This window comes from Zonotrichia leucophrys, chromosome 11 (genome assembly GCF_028769735.1).
Source record: "Zonotrichia leucophrys gambelii isolate GWCS_2022_RI chromosome 11, RI_Zleu_2.0, whole genome shotgun sequence".
NCBI lineage: Eukaryota > Metazoa > Chordata > Aves > Passeriformes > Passerellidae > Zonotrichia > Zonotrichia leucophrys.
In genome coordinates, this window is record NC_088181.1 from 17,852,417 (window position 1) to 17,875,684 (window position 23,268).

Consider the following 23,268-nt stretch of genomic DNA (forward strand, 5'->3'; position numbering starts at 1 on the left):
GTTGGGATGTTGGGAGGTTGGGATGTTGAGACGTTGGGATGTTGGGACATCGGGATGTTGGGATGTTGGAATGTTGGGAGGTTGGGATGTTGGGAGGTTGAGACATTGGGCCGTTGGGATGTTAGGAGGTTGGAATGTGAGAGGTTGGAATGCTGAGACATTGGGATGTTGGGACATTGGGACGTTGGGATGTTGGGATGTTGGGATGTTGGGAGGTTGGGATGTTGAGACGTTGGGATGTTGGGAGGTTTGGAATGTCAGAGGTTGGGATGCTGGAACATTGGAATGTTGAGACATTGGGATGTTGGGACATTGGGACGTTGGGATGTTGGAATGTTGGGACACTGGGATGTTGGGATGCCTGCCCTGAGCTCTGCTGGACAAGGGGGCTTCACCTCTCAAGGTCCTGGAGAACTTAGGGCACAGCACCAGCCTGTTCTGTGTAATCTGTTCCTGTCAATGCAGCAGGAATTCCAAGCTAAACCCCCCTGATGTTCCTTTGGCCAGCTGAGCCAAGCACCTGGCCAGCCAGGGCAGGTGACATCACCCTGCCACTGGCACACAGGCCCTGCTGCTTGGCTTCCCTTTCAATGCCTGTCTAGCCAAGCCTGTTACTATTTGCTTTCATAATATTGAAACAAAAAAAGGCAAGAGCTTCTGACAGAACTTGATGCAACTTGCTGCTGGCTCATTAGGATGACAATGAGCGGCCCAGGCAGAGTTCATGGGGTGGGGTTTCACAAACCCTGCCCTTGGCTCCTCCTGCTGCATTCCCACCCTGTCAGACCAGTTTGCAGCAGCAGCAGAGCAGGGAATGCACAGGGGCTGTGGGCAGGCTCCTGGTGGGGAGCCCCTTCTCCCCTGAGTGCTTCCAGCCTTGTTTTCCCACAGAACACAAAGGTTTTGCACTGCCAGTGACAAAGCAGCAATTCCATTTCCTGACAGCCCCACCTTGCACCAGGCTAAGGGATTCCACACCTCGGGTGGGACGCAGAGACCTCACAAACACTCCAGTAAACATTCACAGATAATCTGGCAGATAATTAAATGAAAGCTAGAAATTACTCTATCCCGAGGACTGATCACAAGTGGTGATTGCAACCAACATGACAAACAGCCAAAAGAATGCAGGTTTGTGGAACTCTTAAATAAAAATTAATGCAGAACTCTCTCTAAGTGTTTAACAGCGATTTGGACATTTAACCAGTTTATAAGTCTCTATTATTTAAATGTATCAATTACTTCCTGCACAATTTTTATCTCCCACATGTCATAAACTAAAAAGAAGGAATAGAGAGCTGCTCCTTTATCAAAGGAACAACTCAAAGGCAGCTTGCAAAAGGAAAAATGACCCCTAGTTGACACAGGCTGTCCACAAGTATTGTCCCCAGTCTCCACCACGCTTTGCTGGGTGGTGAAAGGACACCAGCCAGGAAGCCAAGACAGAGCAAAAACTTTTCTCCAATGCTGTTTCAAATGCTGCTCCAGGACTCCATGGAACAAAATGTGAATGAGCCCAGGTTTTACAGTCCTGGGGACACTGGAAGTGTCCTGCCCCCTCCCCTCAAGGCTGGAAAGCATCCTCTGAGCCCTCCCTGAGCTGCTGGCCCTGAGCATGTGCCTGTGGGGAGGTCAGTTTATCAATCACAGCCTGCACTGGGAGATCTCCTGTCTCACACAGGATGGATGCAACCGGATCAGGGGCTGACCCCCCCTGGCCCTGTAAGACAGGAGATAGGAATGTCTCACTGTCACAGCAGGGTTATTAGACCTAATTACTGCTTGCAGCAGGCTTTGAAGTTGAAAAGTGCCAAGCATTATTATAATATTTTAAGCACTTTGATGATTGAAAACACACAAGCCTTTGGTAACCATGATTTAGTAGCACTGTAGAGTAAGCAAGTTCATGTGAGAAGCTGTATTGTCTCCGTGCCTGACGCTGCTCAAACACAAACAGCTCCCCTCTGACATCATGGGAATGCTGCAGCCCCAGCCCTGCCTCCCAGATAATGCCTGCTGCATCCCAGAGATTACAGCGTGCTGGAAAGCCCACAGCACAGCACCCCTCACCACCAGCACCCCCAACAGCCATGGGCCTCGTTAACTTCATGTGGGAAAGGCTCAGTGTGAGAGGGGACAAAGAGTGGAGTGACTAATAGAGTCCTGTTAGTTCTAATATCCCAGCTGTGTGGAACAAGGATACTATTTTAGCCACAAAATGTAATTAAACCTTCCCATATGGAGTGCAATCCAAGAGTTCAGTGGCAGGTATCAGTGCTAAAGATAGGAAATTCGTTAGAGCAGAGCTAATTAACAGGCTGAACAGCCCAAGTTAACACAGTGGAATATCACTTCAGAGGCTGCCACTACTGTTGGCTGTGGCCATGGCTGTGCAGCACAGGGGAGCTGCAGGAGCACCAGGGTGGCTGTCCCTGCCCTGCTCAGCTCCAGGGCCCTGCCAGAGCCCCCAGCACGGCCATGCCCCGATCCTGCTGGCCAAGGGGCACCCAGGAACTCCTGACTTCTCTCACAGCAGCCAGACAGATTCACAGCATCCTTCTTTAACAGCTCCTTCTGGAGGGAAAAAAAAAAAAAAATCTCACATTGCTTCTCTCCTTGAGATTGTTTCTCCTTCCTACCTGATGAGCTGTCAGTGCTAAGGCTGATGGGGACATGCAGTGAGATCTCTGTGCTCTGGGAGCTCTGGCCCATGACTTGCTCAGCTTCCTGAGCGTGGCAGCCCGAGCTCTTCATGCCTGGCTGACCAAAGAACTGTGCCTGTTTTAGTTAGCAATATTAAACATGGACCTAATTGCTTGTTAACTGCTTCAGATGCCATCTCTGCAGTGACTGATGTGACACCAGCACCAGGACTTGTCTCATCCCAGCACCTCAAATGACAGTCTGCCAAAGCTTCAGACCACAGTGACATGTAAAAACACACACACAGAGGATTAATGAACAACATTTGCTTAAATATTTCCCAGCTACCTTAACAGTGAAGGAAAATTCTACTGCCCAAAGCCTGAGCAAGTGGGATGAGACCCAAAGTGGCTCAAGCTGAGCAAATGCTTCTGCCTGCCCCCTGCCCCCTTTGCCAGGCTCTCTATCCCTGCTCAGCGAAATGTGAACTTTTACCAGGCCAAACCTGGCTATTGGTTTGCAAAACATCCTGGCTCCTGGTCTGGGGCTCTTGGATTCTGAGCTGCTCTGTGGTGCACCATGGGCTGCCCACACTCCCAAAGGCACCTTCCCAGCCCAGGGTCCCCCCAGGGTCCTGCCCACAGCAGCATCCCCATGGGAATCCCTGCCCACCTGGGACCCCTGGCACACCTGGGCACCCCTGGCACACCTGGGCACCCCTGGCACACCTGCAGCAGTGCCTGTCCTTCTCCCCTTGTGACACCCCCTGATGATGAGGAACTGGGATACACAGAACTCAAGGGCTGGGGGGCAAGTGGAACCTCCAGAACCCAAACCAATTCTCCACAAACCTCTAGGCTGGACAGATACTATCTCTGAATAGTGGAAGCTAAATTTTAAGTCAGCAGATGAGTCCAGGAGACGAAACTTCAAGAGAAATACCAAATTTTACAAAAACAATAAAGAATTGAAAACATGAAGTAATAACAAGCCACCCCTGCTACCTCTTCTGCCCAGACACCTTGGCTAAAACAGGGGCAGAATTTCCCCCAGGAGAGCTGTTTCCTTTTCAGCAGTAGAGGAGGTCTGCCTGCCTAGGAATTGAAGATGTGCCAGAAGAAAACAAAAACTTCTAATACTTTTTCTTTATTTGTTGCCATTCCTCCTTTACTCACATGTGAGTTTGGGCCTTACACAGAGCTTTCCTTCCACAGGGCTCCTGCCACTCCACCCACTGTGAGCAGGGCAAACCGAGGCTGTTGTAGCCTCTCAATTACTGTTAATTAAATTTTTCTCCTCGGGCTCCTACAGTGGGCTCACACAAAGCCTCAAGCACAAGCTCTGGTGCCGGGTCCCGTGATGGAGCTGCCACCCCAGCCCCAGCCAGGGCGCCAGGAGGGGTCTGAGCCCCAGCCCAGCCCCTGGCCTTGGAGAAATTTCCATCCCCCACGGCCCCCTCCCCTCCTCATAATGCTCAGGCTTTGTGAAAGAAGGGGTGAATTTCTAGGGTTTTCAGGGGTTTAAAGATAGGGGAAGAAAAAAAAAAATCGATGCCAAATTCCTTTGAATAGAAGATACTGCATGTTGGCAGAAGCCACTTTTCACAGACTCCAGCCGTTTGAAATCTGAAACACTAAAAGTGGCTACTGTGGATGTGCTGTATTCTTCTTTTCAAAGCAATCTGGCACACAGTTTTGCTCCCCTGTTCCAGGACCCAATCCTGCATTCCTTTCACGCTCAGACTCCCATTGACTTTAAGGAATGCAGGATTGGATCCTAAATGTGTGCTTTACTCACACAATAGCTCCTCATGGTTACGATCTATTGAGAAAGGCACACTTTAAAAACCATTTGGAATTGCAGGCTCATCCACCAGGCCAGAATGCCTGTAAAGATCTCCCATTATTTCAGGAAAAATGCTCAGTGTCTGGACTGCACACACACACACACTCACACGTTTTCCTGGTTTCAAGCTGCAGGCACAGCTTAGCTTGAGATGCATCAAAATATTTTGAGCACTGACCTGATAGCTCCTAAAGAAACCACGTGTAATTTTAGGGTTTTTTTAAAAAAAGCAAAACTCCAGGGAAAGAAAAAAAAAAAAGCCACCAAAGCAAACGTGTAAGCAGTTGAATCTTAAGGTCGGTTTTTCAGAGAACTTTTGTAAAAGCCTCTAAAGACCTGCACTGGCTAAGACAAAACAGAGCCTTGCACTGCTATTTTTGAGGATGCTGTATATTGAGTTACAAGGCTATTACCATGCAAATCTCAAATGTACAAGCTTTTTACTCGGCCATAAACACAAAACAGTATACATTGTCCTTTCAGAAGAAAAGGTTTGCTGCTAAAATAGCAGAAGCCCTACGTAAATAACCAACATTCTTTCTGCCTGAGGTCACTGACTTGGCCTATTCAATTCCAGGCTAGTCTGGGATTTGACAATCTAAGCAGGGGAGAGGCCCTTTCCTTTTTTTTCAAAAGAATGCTGGGATTTTATTTGAAATTTAAACTCTTGCAAACAAAAGGTGGCATCGTATGTTGGAGGCCTATGAAGGTGGAGTACAGGATGTGTATTGTTTTCTCCCTTTACATAGGTTCTCTCAGGAAAGAGTATTCAGAGTCTGTGAACAAATTCTAATAAAATATTATCATCAGGTAGGCAGACATAGCGAGATATGAACACTTTAAAGAGATTAGGAGATTCAATTTTGAGAAATATTGATTTGGGAAAAGCACAAAAAATTGTTTAAAACTATAAATTTTAATTTAAAATAAATTATTTCCAAATTAATAATTGAAAACCATTCTCTAGTTTAAGCCTCTATACTAATTCATATTTGCACACCAAAACTGAGCTTTTCAGTGTGAATTACCCGTGGCTACACAGTCAGGATTCATTCTCCCTGTCCCTCTCCTGGCCCTGCCCTGGGAGGCAGATGGCAAGTCACTGTTTCTCCTCCCAATTACCGGTGCCCAGCCCTTACTGGGGCTCTCACAGAAGCACACTCTGGTGCCACACAATGATCATCCATCTCCCTCTGGGCTGTTCTCCAGGCTGTGCTGTGCCCCTGCCCCTCTGGCTGTGCCCAAGGCAAACTCCACGCTCTGCTCTGCAGCTTACCTCAGCCTGCCACGATGCCCAAGTCAAAAACTTCATTCTCTTCCCTGGGATTTTGGCCCGTGGCAGCCTGGAAGGGAGCAGCTCTGTGCCAGGTAGGGGCTCCTCTGCTGCATCCAGCCCTGCAACCAACCCTGCATCCCTGCATCCAGTCCTGCATCCAACCCTGCATCGCAGCATCCAACCCTGCATCCCTGCATCCAACCCTGCATCACTGCATCCAACCCTGCATCCCTGCATCCAACCCTGCATCACTGCATCCAACCCTGCATCCCTGCATCCAACCCTGCATCAGACCCTGCATCCCAGCATCCAACCCTGCATCCCTGCATCCAACCCTGCATCACTGCATCCAACCCTGCATCCCTGCATCCAGCCCTGCATCCCTGCATCCAACCTTGCATCCAACCCTGCATCCCTGCATCCAACCCTGCATCAGACCCTGCATCCCTGCATCCAACCCTGCATCCCTGCATCCAACCCTGCATCCAGCCCTGCATCGCAGCATCCAGCCCTGCATCCCTGCATCCAGCCCTGCATCCCAGCATCCAACCCTGCATCCAACCCTGCATCCCTGCATCCAACCCTGCATCCGACCCTGCATCCCAGCATCCAACCCTGCATCCCTGCATCCAACCCTGCATCCCTGCATCCAACAGTGCATCCCTGCATCCAGCCCTGCAACCAACCCTGCATCCCAGCATCCAACCCTGCATCCCTGCATCCAGCCCTGCATCCAACCCTGCATCCCTGCACTGCACAGCTGCTGGGATGGGCCCAGCACAGCCCCCAGAGGCTGCTGGATATGGAGGGCACACACTTGCCTGTGCAGGGCACACTGGGCACTGCAGGGCACATTTCTGAGCTATGGAGGGCACATTTCTGCCCCAGCCTCGCTGCATGCCTGCAGCTGTCAGCCTCCAGCAGGATTATGTGCATAGATAGCCAATATCTTTTGTTACCTTGCAGGAAAACCCCACCTTTCTTGGCAGGGTATCCACAATCTCCGTGCCATGTTTACTCTAGTGTGGAATTCTCTCTTCCTTTCTGTCTCCTCCTACTCCTGGGTCAGGTTATTTAACCAAAAGGTTGCTTAAAGCTGCAGGGACAAGAAGCTCTCTGACCTCTGGCACTCTGGCAAGGCGTTCCTGTGCAGACTGTGTTATAAACTTAGCAGATACTTTCAAGCTTCCATATAATTTGCTAAAGTTTAAATTGGCAGATGTTTCCTTTCTCTCCCACTTACATATTTATTCTATCCCATACCACCCATCAATTTCAGGGTTAACACATAAATTATTTCCACAGAGCTCTAACAGAAGAACTTATGCTGAAAAAGAGTTTGCAAAAACATAAGCCAAGTATATATTTAAAATCAGAAATACAACTGCCTGCATTGATCTAACAGCTACTTTGGGTCTGTATATTAACATATGTCTTAAAATATATTACTTAACAAGCCAGCAAGTGGCAACACAAGAAAATGTAAAGTAAAGCTCCAAGTGTACTTCAGTTTAATGTTTTTTCCCCCAGGCCTGGGTTTACAAACACAAAAAAAAACCCCACCAAACCATGAGAGGCCTCCCCAGCACTCAACAAGCTGTGAGGGCAGGGGGTGTAGCTCTTCCCCCAAGGTAGTTTCCACTGTGGGAAGCTTTCACCATTCCATCACAACCTCTTGCTCCTTATCAGCAAAGAATTCCACACTTCCAGCTGCTGCCTGTAAGCCAGGATTTAAAGGAGCACTTGTGTTATCACACTGTGCCAGGGTCCAAGGGCCAGCCCTCTCCAGGGCACAGTGAATCCCTCCCCAGGGTGCAGCCCACTCCATCCTGAGCCCTCCAGGCAGGACAGAGCCATCAGCCTCCAGCAGGAACCACCACAGGGCAGCCACAAGGATCCCTCTGTCCTGGCCTAATGCTGGCTCCAGCTCTGGCCAGGAGTGGAGTTCCCTGGGAAGGAGCAGCCAGGGCTCACACAGCTCCAGTGTTCCCAGGAATCACCTCTGAGCCTCCAGCAGCAGCACTTCAGGCCCTCCTGCACCACAGGTTGCATCATAACTATTATGTTTAATAGCCTCACTGGGCCAATTCTTCTCAAATTTGTCTAATTTCTCTATGAGATCATTTATGTTTCTGGCCCCTAAGCAGTCCCTGTGGCAAAGCCCCACAATTTCACTGTGCATTGTAGGAACTGTTCCCTTTTTTTGTTTTGAACCTCTGCTTATCTCAAGCTTCTGTTGCATCCTAGAGAACACAGCTGCCTCTGCAGTCATCACCACCAGACTAAAGAGCTCTGTAAGTCAAAGTCTGAAACTTCAGCTGCACCTGGGTATAAATGGGATGCACATCTCCAGCACAAGTGGTGTTTTTACCTAGCAGCATTCTGAGACTCTGCTCAGGTCCTCCCTGTACAGCACAGGTGTGGGGACACACAAATGGAACAGAGTCCCTGAATCAGAGTTCACACTGTGGGATCTCCCTGAGGGCAACAGGAACCTCCAGAGCTCTGCACTGCCCCAAGGTCCTGAGCAGCCTCTGTGAGGGGTGAGCTGCTGAGAAACACAACAGAAGGCAATTCCTATGGGAATAAATCCAAAAGAAGATGCTACTCTATTCCAATAAAACTAAAGGAAGAAAAGAAGGAAGAAGAAAAAAAGGATGTTTGGTCCTTTATTATGTGGACATTGAGAGCAGGGCAAGGACCCACTGGAGGCTCCACCTGACAGCCAGGAAAGGCTGGGTGAGGTTGTTGGACTGAGGGTACTGCAGACCCCTCACCGTTGCTACCAGGCTCTTTCCTGCAACTCATTATTCTCCATTCAAGTTCAGCCTCAATTACAGTCCCAGCTTAGCCAGGCTCTGGAGCAGATGAAGAGAAATCTGAACAAGAGCTGGAAGAGCAGGCAGGCTGCTGAATGCCATCTTCACATGCAGCGAGCTCAGCACACAACAAAGTATGTTCAACAAAAGGAGTGGACACAGCCCAGTCCTGTGGCAACATGCAGGAGAGCCTCAAGGGAGATGAGCAATTTCCCTAAACTCTCTCCTGTGCTGTCTCACAACAAGAATGGATTTGCAGAGGCAGCACCGTGTGAGTCAGCCCCAGCCCAGCAGCATCAGGGGCTCCTCCAGAGCCAGCAGGGCTGGGCTGAGCCATGGCCAGAGAGCTGCACCCCATGCTGCTGACACAGCTCACAGGGCTCAATTCCCCTTCCCTGAGACAAATCTTTGCAATAAGGTGAGATTGTCAAGAGCCACAGTGCCTAGAAATGACATCTCAAGCAAAGCTTTACCCTCTTCTTCATGGGACAATGGAAGAATGTGCCAGGGAATGGTCCTTGGGTCCAGAAGCACAAAGAAAACTTGGAAAGGATAGTACACAGTGGGAAAAAAAAGTTCAGAATGACAAAGTGTTAAAGCATCTGCTAGTTTTGAAGGACATTCTTTGGGTTTAGATTATTTAGCTGTAAATTTGAAAGACCTGCACAGAGAACAACTCTCCTGTTGCCCACACTGGGGAACAATTACACTGATGTTAATAATGTTACTTCAGATTTATCCTGGGAAACTTGGAACAAAACAACACCTAGGGCCTTAGATATGTGTTCTAGACAATATTCCAGTATTCTTTGCTGTAAACAAAAACAAAACTGAAAATCACAGTTGCACTAAATTACTGAAATGGACTGGGGTTTGCCCAGCCAATTTGAAATCTAATCAAAGATCAGCCCTGCTTGGGCTGACCTTGATATTTTGTGCTGGACTGACCACAGCTTCCTGCACAGGTCACATTAGTACTAAACCACAAGCAGCTCCCAAGGCTGAATAGGTACAGCTCCTGACAGTACACTCACTTCTTTTGGCACTCAGGTACAATGAGGATATTGTTCCTTTAATGCTTAGCTTTCCTTTTAAGAAGTATGTGAGATTTCAGCCAATTCTCCACAACGATTAGTTCAGGATGAATGTACTTAACTCAGGATTCAGCTGGAACGAGCCCAAGTAGATGCAATCAATTTTCTGCTAAATCCACTTCCTTCCTCTCTTCTCTACCCAGCATGAGACATCAGCTCTCCACTACAGCCACTGGTGACTGAGACACTGCAAACCCCTGCCTTCAGCTGGTTACTCCCTCTGGTTTTCCCTGGTTTTGGGGTTTTGCATATCCTGTTCACCAATATTTGGGCTAGGGGGAAAAGGCTCTAGAAGCAAATATGAAGAAGCAGCTATACAGCAAACCACGAACATCAAAAGCTCCTGTGGCCCCAAAGTTCATCACTCACAACTGCACAGGATCAGCTGCAGAACTGCACTGATAAAGCACTTTCCCCTTTGTGCAAATTTTGAAACCTCCTCAAGGTTTCAGTGTGTAATCTGCCAGCTTCTGTGCTGCCATCTCTGTGTGTGAACCAAATTATCTTCACCACCATCACCCAAAGCCCACAGGAGTCCAGAGAGAGCAGCCAGGGGCCCCTGTCCATGAGCCAGCCCCACACAGCAGGGCCTGAACAGCACACTGCAACAACAGGCATGATTTGCTACTTGAATCCAAACAGGGTAATAAAAAACAACATCCCTTCAAAAACAAGGCTTAGAAAACATGATCTCTGGCTCTCACCTACATATTTTCTTAAGAGATTAAGTAGATGATTTCCAGCCTTATTTTCCCAAGTGCATACATTCTGCTTTGTTAAATAACTCATGGAATCAGCAGAACAAGTTCTGGTGGCTGTTGTGTTCTTTAGGCTTTCTTCCCCTAGTCCAAGGGACTTCCCCTAGGGCTCCTCTGCCAGTAAAAGTTGTTTGCACATGCATTCCAATACATGTCCATGTATATATTTATAAATTATTTACATCCACATGTGAATATTTTCTTCCTGCACCCTAAAGGATCATCTTGGACACTTCTCTGGGGAGCCTGCACCCCACTTTGGAGACTGCTGCTCTAGAGACCACTGCACTGTTAATACTGATTCAGCAAATTGTTTCCATGGGTCTGAATTTACACTGCTGTGGTTCCTAAGGTCAGTAATCCACTGACTCACTCAATAAATTATTTGCATTACTTCCAGGAAAAATTTTGCAGGCAGTGCAGTTGGAAGAGCAGCAGTGCAGAGTACCCAGGCAGCCAGGGGAGCTGTGTGACTGAGGCCCTGTGATTATATCTCATTTAATGTCAGGACATGGCACACTTGTGTTTTAGAGCACACTGACAGACAACGGCTGAGATGTAACAGTGAGCAAAATGACTGCTAAAAGATTGTTTTTAAATATGCACTAAATTGGACACCTTGCACTCTGCTCAGGCACAGCCAGAAGAGCTGGAAGGTGTTGGTGCTGTGTGCTGGCACAGTCACCACACAGCAGAGCCAGCCCTGCTGGCTGCACTCAGAGCCCCTGCTCAGGCTGCCTCTTCTTACAGCAGACACTTTCTAAGTGCCTCTCCTCCAATTCCCTGCCTGTTCCTTGCCTGGCTCATCATTCACTTTTACTACTCCTACTCCAAACACAGGGCAAATTCACTGGCGTCTGGTAAACAAAGAGTTAATGCTGGAAGGGTTTAGGTAAGGAAAAATCAGCTTGAGGGCTGGTGGAGAGGAGGAGAAAGCACCAAGCCCATGGGGGCATCCTGAGCAGGGAGCACTGCTGGAAGCCCTTCCCCAGCTCTGCCTGGGCAAGGAATGCAGGAGCTGGAGATGGCAGGGCCAGGGCCAGGGATGGCAGGGCCAGGGATGAGCACAGGGAGAAGCAGGGATGGATGGCAGGGCAGGGATGGGCACAGGGATGGATGGCAAGGATGGGCACAGGGATGGATGGCAGGACAGGGATGGGCACAGGGGTGGATGGCAGGGCAGGGAAGGGGCACAGAGAGCAGCAGGGATGGATGGCAGGGCCAGGGATGGGCACAGGGATGGATGGCAGGGCAGGGATGGGCACAGAGAGCAGCAGGGGTGGATGGCAGGGCAGGGATGGGCACGGAGAGCAGCAGGGGTGGATGGCAGGGCCAGGGATGGGCACAGGGGTGGATGGCAGGGATGGGCACAGGGATGGATGGCAGGGCAGGGATGGGCACAGAGAGCAGCAGGGGTGGATGGCAGGGCAGGGATGGGCACAGGGATGGATGGCAGGGCAGGGATGGGCACAGAGAGCACCAGGGGTGGATGGCAGGGCAGGGATGGGCACAGAGAGCAGCAGGGGTGGATGGCAGGGCAGGGATGGGCACAGGGATGGATGGCAGGGCCAGGGATGGCCACAGAGAGCACCAGGGGTGGATGGTGGGGCAGGGAAGGGGCACGGAGAGCAGCAGGGGTGGATGGCAGGGCCAGGGATGGGCACAGAGAGCAGCAGGGTGGATGGTGGGGCAGGGAAGGGCACAGAGAGCAGCAGGGGTGGCAGGGCAGGGATGGGCACAGAGAGCAGCAGGGGTGGATGGCAGGGCCAGGGATGGGCACAGGGGTGGATGGCAGGGATGGCACAGGATGGATGGCAGGGCAGGGATGGGCACAGAGAGCACCAGGGATGGATGGCAGGGCAGGAATGGGCACAGGGAGCAGCAGGGGTGGATGGCAGGGCCAGGGATGGGCACAGGGGTGGATGGCAGGGATGGGCACAGGGATGGATGGCAGGGCAGGGATAGGCACAGGGAGCAGCAGGGATGGATGGCAGGGCAGGGAAGGGCACAGGGATGGATGGCAGGGCAGGGATGGGCACAGAGAGCACCAGGGATGGATGGCAGGGCAGGGATGGGCACAGGGAGCAGCAGGGGTGGATGGCAGGGCCAGGGCTGGGGCTGAGCCACAGGCAGAAGCAGTAACAGCACGACAGGAGGTGCAGGGGGCCCTGAACAGGGAGGAGAAGGAACACAGGGTTTGTGCACCCACCAAAGGAGCCTGTGGACACAGTAAGAGCAGGACAGTGCCAAAGCAATGAGGGACCCTGTCACCAAGCACCCAGCACTGCCGTGCCACCAGCACCCCATGGCATGAAAGGGCAGGGGAGAGGCAGGGTCTCTGTTAGATTTGAAACCTGGTCCTGCAGGCCTGTCCCCAACACCACGAGGCAGAAAGCACTCATGGGGGATTTGGGGAATGGCTTTGCAGGGCCCCAGTTACTTCAGAAGCACTGGAGTTTTACGTTGGGGATTTTAACCCCATTGCAGAGGCCGTGATGGTCGAAAGCCTCCCAGACACCCTCCTGGCCCAAAGTGCCTCTGCCAAACAGCACAAAGTGACCAGAGCACTTGAGAAACCACTGGGCAGAAGAGGCTTTGAGAGGATGAGCAACACTTCCTGCCCCACAGGCCTCTCCAGCTGTGTCACACACAAACACAAAGTGTGGTTCCACTGAAGCCACACCTTCACCTGTCACTCGGCTTTGCAGGACACAGGACAGAGACTGAAATGCTCTTTGCCACTTTGGTGTAAAGGGTGGGTTATTCATTGCCCAGGAATAGCCATTGGGTGAAATTCTGAAGCCCTGAGCACCCAGCACCCCAAATCAATGGTAGGAGGTTACTCTGGCCCATAACCACAGGACACAACCTGTTCTCAAATCCCCAGTGTTCATGACAAAGGGACTGAGAGTCCCAAGTGTCCAGCAAACACTCAACACCATTTCCAGAGGAACCTCAACACCATTCCCTCCTCACTCCTTGCCTGCCCTGAGCCTGCAGGGGTGTTTGGGACAGGCAAGGAACACAGAACCACACCTGAAGTTACTGCACTCCTGCTCTCTCCACGCCTGAAGAAAACAATCCTCATTAATGTGAAACCAGCAGAGCAGGTGAGCCCCCACAAGAGGGGCTGTTCAGGGGACAGCCCAGCACTGATCCCAGCCCAGCACCAAGAGCACAGCTCACAATCTCTGCTCCATAGGATACCAGAGTTGGGAGCTGCCACAGGGAGCCCTGTCAAGGGAGGAGCACTGGCTCTGGGTGGACACTGACCACTGGTGAGGCACAGCAGGGTCTGCCTCAGGCTCCCTTTCACAAAGCATTTCCTGTACCTAACTCAGCACTGGGGGATCAAGTTTGCAAGTGTGGCAGTTGTCCATTTTTGCTTGTGTCAGCTCAGTGCAGAGCATCCATGTGGCAGGTTCATGCTGGTAAAATAACAGGAATTTCACCAAAAAAATGTAAAATAATTCCTTACTGTTTCTGGCATCATGTTCACAATCACAATGCAAAATTACATGGTTTTTATACAGCTACAGGGAAGAGAGTCACCTGGAGCAAACCCCAGGGTTACTGTGAGTGTGATGGGAGCAAGCTCCTGCTGCCCAGCTCAGAGCTCCCACTGCCCTCCATGAACTCCAACTACCCCACACTAACTGAAACTGGATTTGGCCATGAGTGATGATAAATCTAGAAAGTCCCAGAAGTTTTGGTCAAAGTCAGGATTTTCAGGAAATGAGATATTTATTGGAAGCAAGGGAGAAAAACAGCTTTCTGGCCAAGATTGAATTTACTGAGTTTCTTCCTGTTCTGTGTTTCAAGGGAGTGAGGCAGCGAGGGGTGGCTGGAAACAAGAGCTCTTCATTACCTGGGTTAAAATGAACTAAAATTTTCTGAGAAGTCCAAGGAGAGGAGAAAACATCCCCTGCTGGTAAATAACTTTGACCTGTAGAAGTGAATTTACCAGAACCAAGCTGGTCAGTGTGTAACAGTAAGTTTATAGGCAGGCAAAGCATTCAGGTCATGTCAAATACCAGGGGTTAGCAAAGCACTTTCCTTGGTGCCCAAGGCCAGCCCACTGCTGCTATAATGGGCCAATCCTCCCGAGTCCTCTCATTTAAATGAGAAGAATTTATGGTTGTTTATGTAGGCTTCACGCCAAGCCTGTTTCTCTGATAAGTTTCTCTGGTGCATTTGTGTCTCACATCCGATTTAGAGTCCTCTGAATACTGGAGACAGCATTCCTTGGATACTGAAAATAAATTAAAAACACAACATTGGGCTTGGACAGAGGAATGGGAACGCTTTTGACGTGGCCCAGGCACTCAGGGCTCTTGGGAGCAGTGCTGGGAAAGCAGGCTTTTTAAAATCTTGCACTAGTCCATTTATTTAATGATATATAATCCTCAAACTGGTCCCCCATAAACTGTAAATATGCATTATTTGAGCAAGTAATTAGTTTCAGTAGCATGCAGTAGCAGCTGTATGGTTTGGCTGCCAGACACTGCAAGTGTTTCCTCCAGCAAATGCATCTATTTGTGATATAACAATAATTACTGAAACATTTAGAAAGCTTCTCCCTTCTCCAGTGCATTGGCCTCAGGATCTCCATAGAATCTCAACACATTGAAAGCAGCAGAGCATCACCCAGGGGAGGGAGGTGAGCAGGATTATGTGATCTGTCCAAGGGGATAAGGAACCCTTAGCAAGGAGCTAAACCCTGTCCTCTGCCTCTCTGGGCTGAGCCGCCCCTTGGTGACCACCAGCCTACCAATCCTCTCAGCTAAGAATTTTTCCTCTGCTGTTTGCCAATATCCTCTGCCAGAAGAAAGCCTCAAACACAGAGTGCTGAAGTCTGCTGCAACTGCATATTTTGTAAGTGTGAAGACAAACTTTAGCAAAACAAAAAAAAAAACCCAGAAATTTTTGCTTTGTTTTGTACATGGCAGGATTCTTATGGGAAAGAGCTTTTCTAGACCCACAAGAAGTCCAAGCATCCTTAAGGTGACGAGTCGCAGTGGAAACCTTTGATCTATAAAATGAATTTGCAAGGTAAAACCCAGGCTGGTGAGAACTTCAATGTGTTTCCAGGCCATATAGAAAATTCTCCCTGGAAATGAGCAGTTAACAAGAATTAAGGACGAGATTGGAGCCCAGCCTGGCCAGGGGCATGGCTGAGGAGCAGAGCCAGAGCCCCCCTGTCAGACAGCACGGGAAGTAAAGGAACATAAGCAGCAAATACCAGATTTGCTATCACGCTGTGTACTCTGCCAGGAGCTCCAGCCCTCCTTAGGCTGGGCAGAGCTGGACTGAGAGCTGGCCTGGCACGAGGGGAGAGGTCCTGTCCCTGCACTGCCACCAGGGAATGACAGCAGCAAGGCCAAGGCTAGAAACTGCAGGAAATCAGGTAACAGGAGTAAGAGCAGAAAACTATTCTGAAGTTTGGAAAAGCAGGTTTGCTGGTGAGGAAGGACAGACTCAAGTTTCCATGGCTGCAAAGTGGTATAATCCTGACTCTTTGACATGGGGATGATGAGCTCCCAGCAGTCCTCAGACACTGGGAATTCCAGGAAAAACCAAAGATATGCATAACAAATGGGAAAGTACCAGGGTACAGTAAGATTTCAAATGGTGCCACTATTTTCTGGAGAAAAAGATCCTGACATGCATTTAAGATCTTACTAAAGTCATGCATTGTGCCTGTTTGAGATGGAAAACAAAAGATGCAAAATAGTAGGAAAGTTTGAATTCTTCAGTAGCAGAGCAGACACAGCAGAGCAAATGCAGGCGCAAACAAGAAAAACACAACACTTGGGGAATGGAAAACTTCCCACAAGATGCCTCAGAGACAAAATCTGAACTTCAATCCTCCCAACACAGCAGGAGCACAATCACGCCCACAGGCCACACTTGGGTCAGTCAGGAGCAGCAATGGTGAGATCAGCTCTGGGCCAAGGAAAGGTGCAGGAGAAGATGCAGGTGATGCATGGCTTTAGGATGGGCTAAACACACAGGAGCCTGAATGTGTTCATACACATGGACAGGTTTTGTATGAGGATAAAATGCACTGAGATAGGCACCAGGAAAAAAACCATCGGCTGGTTGTGGGCAGGAGAATGGATTCCCAAAGTGCTGAAGGACAAAACTGATTAACTGCATGTGTGGACATGGAACTGACTTTCTGTTGAAGAACGGATGATGATCTATATTACATAATAAATTATTTCATAGTTTAGTTTGAAGGTTTAGTTTTCAGATGAGTAAAGATGAAGGACACCACTGAAGCATTTTTTGCACTTGGCAAAATATAGAGGGACAACACAGAGGAGAAATAGCTCAACAGAACTACAGGAAACCAACCCTGTGTTGCTCCTTTAATTCATTTCTTTCTCCACTTTTTCCTTCCACCTGTTTTTCTGTAACAATCAGAGATAACAGAACCTGGAAATGGGAAACAGAAACATCTGTTGACAAAGTCAGTGACTTGCCTGTGCCTGTTCTGGATTATCTGGATTTCTTCCCTTTTGAGAGACAAACTCAACAGCAGCCCAAGGGAATCTCTTCCTTTGTAGAAACTGAGGTGTGTTTAAAACATTTTAAATGGATAAGGGGAAAGTAAGAAAGGAAAAAAAAAAAGACTAAAAGATGTGGGTTTCAGAGAAGACTACTGAGACCTGGATAAAAGATACCAATAAGGAAATGGGGAAATTTGACCACATCTTGTTACTCTGGACAACAGGTGACATTTCAGACCCACAAAACTATGCAAAGAAGTGATTAGGTTCTCTGGAGTTTTTACAGAAATAAAAAACAGAGAGTGAAACCTTGTTAATTAGAGCATATTTATTGTACTTTATGTGTTTTCCAGCCCTTGAAAGGATCACAGGTGCCATCAGTGAATGGTTCCACATCATGAGTACAAAATGTTGTGGAAGGAATACATCTATGGTCAGTCAATGAACACAGAAGAAAGTTTCCATCACGAGTTGCCAGGCAACCCCCACCCATTAAAAGCCATGTATTTCAGGCTGGAATCATTAATAGCAGAATGCAATTACAGCCCCTCAAGGAAACAAGGAGACAGAGACAAACCACCAGCCAGTTGTTGATCACATGCCCTCTGATCATCAGAAATAGGGAAGCATTTCCCAGTTCCCTGTCAGCCAGGCACTGATCCCACCACCCTTCCCTGGGGCTGAGCCTGCAGCTCTCCCACTGCTGCTGAAGGGAAGAGTGACCCTGTACCAAGACACACACTCCCCCAACCAAAAAAAAGCTTTAAGCACATGCATCTTCAATATCTGGGATGTGCCCATGGAAGTGAAGCAATCAGATGAGCCACCCCTAAAAAAATCAGGTTCCCTCCTAAATTTAAATTAGTCACAGAATCAAAAACATCTCATGGCATAATATTTCCAGCATGGTCTGTAGAAGGGACCCAGCAATGGAGTGTTTTATTTCCAGCCCAGCACACAGATCAGTGCCCTACTGGGCCAGAGATGGTCCCAGGTAGCTCAGACAGCAATGCAGAGAAATACAAAATGCCTCCTAAAATGTAAAACTCAACTACATAAATTTTAAATAAAGGAGAGTCTCCTGTGTCCCATCTCAAACATTTTTGATGACCCTTTTCCATCCCATTGTTGTTCTGAAGCTTGGGATATTATCAGACTAACCATAGAACAAGATAAAACATTGTTCTAGCAATCAGTACCCAGAGGTACTCGGGCTCTTACATGGCTGGTATCCAAGTTTGACTTTTAATTAAAATTAAGATTATATTCCTTTGCTGAGACTCAGAGTCTTGGACAGGGGAGCCCAACCATGTGAAGCCAGCTGCCATCTCTGCCATCCAATGCCTCTTCACACCTCCCTGTGCTGAGCTCTGCACTGGGGTGGGCTGCAGACACACTGGGAATGGCTTTATCCATCTGTCCTGATGGGGAGTGTGGGGCTGAGCACAGGCTGGAGCTCACCCCAGAGATGCAGAGTGACTCAGGCAGAGCTGTCTCAGTGACACCAGAGTCTGCACCAGGGCACAGACACCAAACCCAACCTCCCACCTCTGCACAGCACTCAGCTCTTCCTGGGAATCCCATCTCCAAATTCCTGCCCCACACACAACAGGCCCTGCTGCCAGCTCCAGTCACAGCCTGGAAACCACCAAACGCCCAGGTGGCCCCAGGTTCCATTCTCCAACCACGGGCTGGAACTGTGGATGAGCAGAGGGTCGGGAGGGATGTTCCTCCCCACAGCACTGAGCCCCTCCTCAGCCTGGCCCCTGAGCACCAGCTATTGATTAGCCAGTGCCTCTGGCAGGATCACAGACCAAACACCCCAATGTGTCAGCCTGCTCCAGTCCAACAACATGTGGTTGAAAATGGCAGGAAAAGCACACAAGGACAGGAGCTACCCAGCAGCCTGGCACTGCACAGCCCACAAGCCCCTCTCCCTCCAGGGCTCCTGTTTGGTTTCCCTGATGCCCAGAAGAGCTGCACAAAGTGGCTGCAGAAAGATGAACAGATTCCGAACCTGCACTAAGTCAGTGAAAAGTCAGCCATGAGGCACCAAGGGTGAGCCACTGACACAAACACACACATTTGTACCACTGTGATTACCAACCTGAACACTGGTGGACACACACTGTACAGCTCACTGATTTGACACAGAATTTTGTTTTATTTTATGGGAAGGTCACATTTACAGACAATTTTATTTGCAGCTCCAAAGCAAGTACTGGCAGTGTGCAATTTGGATGCAGCGACTCATGCCAAACTTATAAATACACTGTGGGACGGAACAAATAGGGATTGAAAATGAACCTTCCACTGGGAATTTGGGTATTTTAAAAACTCACCAACTGCTGGAAATATCCACCAAAGGGACACAGCTTCCTTAAGATGTTCTGTGCCTTACTGCCACCAAGAGCAAACAAAGGTTCAACTTGGGGCAGCAAATACGCAAAAGACCAATTCCAGTGTCACAAGGAACTTCTCTGGGACATGAGCAACCTCCTATTAATAGACATCTACACCCAGGAGCACTGAGTGGCCTCAGACAGAAGTGAACAGGCAGGTTGTGACTGTGGCCATGAACTGACTCCCTTTTCCCATCAGCTGGGGGCACGGGCTGGTTCAGAAGTGCTCCCAATACCTCAAGGTAATAATAACAATAATAACAACAACACTGCCACTGTGGTTGTCCCACCGCAGCTCTGGATCCCCTCCCAGACCTGGAGGAGCTTGTGAAGGCTGAACAAGGGCAGCAGCACTGCCCATCATCACCTGCACTGTGACACCTTCACCAGGTGTCCCTCAGAGTGACCCCTGTGGGTGCTCTGGGCTGGCCAGCAGGCACCAGGTGAGAGCTGCACCCCTGCAGATGCTACAGTTTGCTTTAAGCTTCTGGTTGATCTTGCCATGATTTTCTGTACCTCAAAACCATCAGCAAAACTCCAAATAAAGATGAATGGCATGCTCAAGCATTTACTTCCACAGGAGAGCTGAACATGTTCCTGGTTTTATGGTGAAATACATCTCAGCTTTGAGAGCAGAGCCTTCCAAGCCTTAGCTCTGCAAAGCTCATTCCCTGACCAAAGCTCATTCCCTCACACCCTCTGAGTTACAAACAGCAAACTGATACTCCTCTTTGTAAAGAGTCCTCTTACTGTAGTTTCTGCCATCATTGCCCCTGGATTAAAATTTTCAGCCTGAAAAGACACTGTGGATGACTTTATGATCTGCACACTGAAGGAGCCTGGGAAATTCTCTTTTTTAATGAGTATCAACCAGAGTGCATTAATTCCTGCAACTGTTCACCTGCACTTGGATCACACAAGCAGTCTGGCATTACAGCAATTACCCTTCAAGAAATCCTGTCATGTTCTGAAATACTATCAAGAGGAATTAGATGATGAGCTGTTCAGGCAGATATTTTTCAGCTCTTGTCTTCCATAAGCAAAATCTGCAACTGAACTCCTGCCAAAGCCAAGATTTCATACTTAACAGAAGGGACAGATGATGTTGTTGCCTGAATTAATATCTGTTATTTAAAATTCAGCAAAGCAATTTTACATATGACTAATATAACATATTTAAACACATCTAAGTGCTTTGCTGAATCAAGGGCTAGAAGAGATTCTGCTGGTGTCAGGGCTGAGACAGAATCTGCATTTAAAAACCATCCTAACAAGCTTCAGTTGTTTCTTCTAAGAGATTGTGAATAAAGATCTACATTGAAACAATTGATCTCAGGAAATCAGATCACTTTGGCTTCTACCTTACCTGAAGAGAATTCTTTGACCTCTGGGTAAAAGCTGTCTGAGGAGCATGGCTTTAGGCAGAATGCTGTAGGAGTTCACAGAGATTTGGCAAAAATCTCCTGACAGAGCAAGGATCTGAGATGCTGAACTTGCTCAGTTACAGGAGCAAGGCTCAGGCATCCAGCACCCACTGAACACAATGAGAGGCAGAAAAGCAGCACATAAAACATGTCCAATAAATCATCTACTCCTCCTTTCCATTTTAATTCTAATCTCAGCTTACTGGGGAAATCTCCTTTTGTGAGGAATTCTGTACAAGTCTGAATCAATAAATTACTGAGGGTTGTTCCCAATATTGCCAGAACCTCAGAAGACAATGAAGAGATTTTCCATCTGACACATTTTACCAAAAGGTCTAGAGGGGACAGAAGTCTCCTGTTTATTTACTGCATACCTGAAATACTTTCTCATCTTTCCACATCATGTTCTCAAAGAAGGAACCACCCTCACTGCAGGAGACCCCAAAAACCCCAGTCCATCCTTACACCTCTACACTGGTGAGGCTGGAGCCCCCACAGATGTGCCCATGCCTGAGAGGCTGGTTCTGGGTTTCCTCTTAATTACAAACAACACAAACCCCCAGCAATGATGTGATAAACAATGGTGGTGATGCCTTAGATTTTAGCTTTTATATTTTTCAGATTCTGCGCTGCTTTAGTGTGTGGGCCTGGGTTTCATATTAGGGGATGGTGAGCTCTGTGCAGAGACAAAACAATTCCTGCTCCATCTGGGGACCAAGGACAAATGATCCAAATCTCAGCCCAGGAGCACAAACACCGTGGGCTGGAGAGAGAAAAACAAGCAGGATGGGCCTGGAATTGGACAATGAATTGCAAGGTACAAATGGAACAGAACTGATCACAGTGACAGACCCCGTGCCCGGTCGTGCATTTTGGGGCCATTTTGGTTCATTTTGGGTGCGGCCCTGGCTGGGCTCTTGTGCTGCCCAAGGTGGATCCATTGAGGCCTTTAATATATCCCTACTTTATTCTTTAGCTCTGTCCAGCCTCTGTTCTAGGGCAACCTCTCAAAGCGTCAGTTTGAGTGGGAAAGGGCTCTGGGAGCTTCTGGGAAGGCTCAGGAAGGCCTGGCCCAGCACACGCTGCCCTCTTCAACCAGGACACCCCAATAGATGGCACCTGGCACTGGAACTGAAGATAAACCCAAAGAAGTGCCTAAGAAAGGGCTCTGATTTAGGCAGAATTTCCACTTCTCTGCACAACTGCACTTGTCTTTGCTGAGTTGAAAACATTCCCTGCCAAGTGATGAAATGAGGCCTTGGAGGCTCCATCATTCATTATCACATTTCAGCCTGAGTGGTCTCCAAACCACAACTTTTCCCAAGGGTTTGAAATATTATTTTATTTATTTTTTAATTGTAGCTGGTTAAGTATTGAGCCCTTATCTAAATCAGATAACTTCAGGTGCAGAATTATTTGTCATTGGTTATTGCTTTTTATTTTCTACAAACATTCAGTTGAAAGTAAAACTAAAAACTGCTCGAGATGACCTCAGATCATTCTTGTTATTTGAGGGAAAAAAAGACAGACTAAAAAAAAGGACAGACAGGCAATCTTGTGCTTGTATTCTCACATTTCTAATTTGTGTTGGGCTGGCACAGCCAGGTTCAGGTGCTGGGGGGCTCTGTGAGAAGCTGCCAGAAGCTTCCCCTGTGCCCAGCAGAGCCAATTCCAGAGGCGCCAGGACAGACCGGGCCCTGGCCCAGGCTGGGCCCCTCAGTGACAGCAGCAGCACCTCTGGGGACACTTGGGAAGGGGGAGGAAATGCCCTGGAGCTGCAGCTGGCTGAGAGCAGGGAGGGGGTGTGAGAGGAGCAGCTCTGCAGAGCCCAGGGCAGGGCAGGAGGGGCAGGAGCTGCTCCAGGGGCTGCAGCTGAGACCCCCGAGCCCGGGGGGCAGCCAGGGAGAGGCAGCTGAGACCCCCAGCCCTGGGGAACAGCATGGAGCAGAGATCATCCCCTGCAGAACAGCATGGAGCAGAGATCATCCCCTGCAGAACAGCATGGAGCAGAGATCATCCCCTGCAGAACAGCAGGGACCAGAGATCATCCCCTGCTGAACAGCATGGAGCAGAGATCATCCCCTGCAGCCCTGGGCTCCCCATGGATCACAGATCCCCCTGCAGGCCCCACACAGGAGCAGGGGGTGCCTGCAGGAGGCTCTGACCCTGGGAACCCCACACTGGAGCAGCTCCTGGCAGCACCTGTGGAGAGAGGAGCCCAAGCTGGAACAGCTTTGCTGGCAGGAGCTGTGAGCCCACAGGAGAGCTGGGCTGGAGCAGCTCCTGAAGGACCAGGCTGGAGCAGCTCCTGCAGGACTGACTGCACCCATGGGAAGGACCAGGCTGGAGCAGCTCCTGAAGGATGCAGCCCAAGGGAAGCTCTCAGGCTATAGAAGCTCAAGGAGCTCACTGTCCCCTGTGGGAGGGACCCCACTCTGCAGCACAGGAAGATGTGAGGAGCCCTTGCCCTGAGGAGGGAGGAGCAGCAGAGA

At 49.1% G+C, this 23,268-nt stretch overlaps 1 protein-coding gene across 3 annotated transcripts in view; it reads right to left on the reverse strand.

Moving 5' to 3' along the window:
- Positions 1 to 23,268, reverse strand: part of WTIP (WT1 interacting protein) — an 86,072-nt gene that overhangs the window by 30,121 nt on the left and 32,683 nt on the right. The gene's annotated exons all lie outside the window — the stretch shown is intronic.